Here is a 2,879-nt window from a genome sequence, read left to right as displayed (position 1 = left end):
CACTGAAACAGGAGAGGCTGATAAGAACAGGTACAGACACACACACTCTCACACACACACACACACACACAGAGCGAGAGAGACAGGAAATTATTGATGGTGGAGTCTGCACATGACAAGCATCATTACCCAAAAGAGAGAGGGAGAGGAGGTAGAGAGGAAATAGATCGAAAGAGCAAGTGAGTGAGAAAGAGTAAGAGAGAGAAAGAGAGAGAGAGAGAGAGATACAAAGAGAGATTAAAGAGGAAAGGAATGACAAAACACAGATTCACAAACAAGGTAGAAAGAAAAAAACGAAAGAGGAAATTGAGAGCGAAAGAAAGAGAAGCCATACTCCACTGTTACACAGTCACACAGCATGATACTGTTACACTGTGTGTTACACTGGTGATCTATAATGAATTTCACACTGTTACACTAGTGATTGTGTTCCACACTACTGAGGTTAAAAACATTCCGTCCTGTTACACCACTGGTCTATAAAACAATCCACCCTGTTACACTGACGTGTAACACATTCCCAAGTTACACCACTCATGTATTACACATCTCACACTGTTACTCTGCTGACCTGTAACACATCCCACACTGTAACACCACTAATCCAAAACACCTTCAAAATATTACACACATTACACCACTGACCTGTAACACATTTTTTCACTACTGATCCATAAAATATTCCACCCTGTTACACCACTAGTACATAAAACAATCCACTCACCCATAACACATTCCATCCTGTTACACTGATCTGTAACACATTCCATACTGTTACACAACTAATCCATAACTCCGTCAACCCATTTCACATACTACACCACTGACCTGTAACACATTTTCACTACTGATCCATAAAATATAAAAATATAAAACCATCCACCCGGTTACACTGACCTGTAACACATTTCACACTGTTACACCACTGACCCATAACACTTGTGGCACTGTTACCCCACTGACCTGTAACACATCTCACACTGTTACACCACTGACCTGTAACACACTCCACACTGTTACACCACTGACCTGTAACACATTTCCAAGTTGCACCACACTTCTTGCAGTGTTAATCCACTGACCTGTAACACATTCCACACTGTTATACCAGTGACGTGTAACACATTTCACCCTGTTACACCACTGACCCGTAACACATTTCACACTGTTACGCCACTATAACGTAAAACTAAAACGTAACACTGTACGTTACACTGCCTATTTAGTAACCCTAGACCAGCTGTTACACCACTGACACAAAACACAGTTTAAGTAGGGAAGTAGTGAACCCTGCCAGCACTAATCACTGTTACACCACTGACTGTAACACACAGTTCAGGCTGTAAAAAAATAAAATACAGTAGAGAGCTTAGATTTTTTTCTGTTATTTTACTTCTTTCATTAATTAAGCAAATGTTTCCATGTCTTTCGGCAGCTAAATCACCTGTCTCCCTCTCTTTCTCTCTCTCTCTCTCTCTCTCTCTCTCTTTTCCTCCCTCCCTCCATCTCTCTCTCTTTCTTTCTGTGTGTGTGTGAGGGTGAATTGATGGTTGTGTCATTCACTCTGATATGAAGCTGCTTGCTGTGACTCGGTCAGTAAATCTGCAGCTGACATACTACAGCCACCTCTCTGCTTTACGACAACACTGAATTAAATTATCCTTCTCTCTCTCTCTCTCTTTCTCTCCCTCGCTCTTTCTCTCTCTCCACCTGTCTAATTTAGGCCAGACTGACGCCAGTGTAGTATTGGAGCTGATGGGGCGGGATCGGTTAGTGCTGGTCGGGGGGAGGCTCTGACAGTAGCTGTGTGATTCATGGTGTAAAATAATGGAAAACGAGGCGGCCGCGGCGCGGAGCCGGATTCCGGCTGCCGACGAACCGAAACAAACCAGCGGTGACTCAGCAGTCACATGGACCAATTACCTTCTGATGAGGACGCGAAACGATTCCCAGAGGATCTGAGTTCAAAGCACAGAGTGTTCAAAAGCCACCGCGACAACGGCTTCTACTGAGCTCGAAAATAACTACGCAGGTATGCGGGGTCATTACCGGCATACCGGCACAAGCATGGCGTGCCGAGTCAGCTCCGAAATAACCGTATACTGTAGGCAACGCTACTGACATGCCTACACTGGTATACATGGGGCGATACCTGAAATACCTACGAGGAAATCATACGCGGTCATTACTTACTCATAACCGCACTCTTCGGCGAAACACAAAATAATCACATTCCCCGGCAGAAAAATAGCGCTTCACCCAACAACCCGTCCATGAAACTAAACATTCCATTCATCCGTCCATCTAAGCACCCAACAACCCATCCATGAAACCATTCATGGATCCATTCATTCATTCATCCATCCATCCATCCATGCATCCAATTAAGCAGCCATCAACAATTCTATGAAACCAATTATTCCATCCATCCAATCATTCATCCATCTAAGCACCCATCAACCCATCCATGAAACCAATTATTACATTCATCCATCAATTCATCTATTCATCCATCCATCTATCGATCCATCTAAGCACCCATTCACCCATCTCTAAAACCAATCATTTATTCATTCATTCATCCATCCATTCATGCATTCATTCATCCATCCATCCATCCATTCATCCATCATTCATAAAACCAAACATTACATCTATCCATCCATCCATCTAAGCACCCATTTACACATCTATGAAACCAATCATTTATTCATCCATCCATCCATCCATCCATCCATCCATGCATCCATTTAAGCACCCATCAACAATTCTATGAAACCAATTATTCCATCAATCCAATCATTCATCCATCTAAACACCCATTCATCCATCTATGAAACCAATCATGCATTCATTCATCCATCCATCCATGCATTCAT

This window comes from Astyanax mexicanus, chromosome 25 (genome assembly GCF_023375975.1).
Source record: "Astyanax mexicanus isolate ESR-SI-001 chromosome 25, AstMex3_surface, whole genome shotgun sequence".
Taxonomy (NCBI): domain Eukaryota; kingdom Metazoa; phylum Chordata; class Actinopteri; order Characiformes; family Acestrorhamphidae; genus Astyanax; species Astyanax mexicanus.
The sequence above is the reverse complement of the archived record's forward strand: the minus strand, read 5'-3'. Positions refer to the sequence as shown.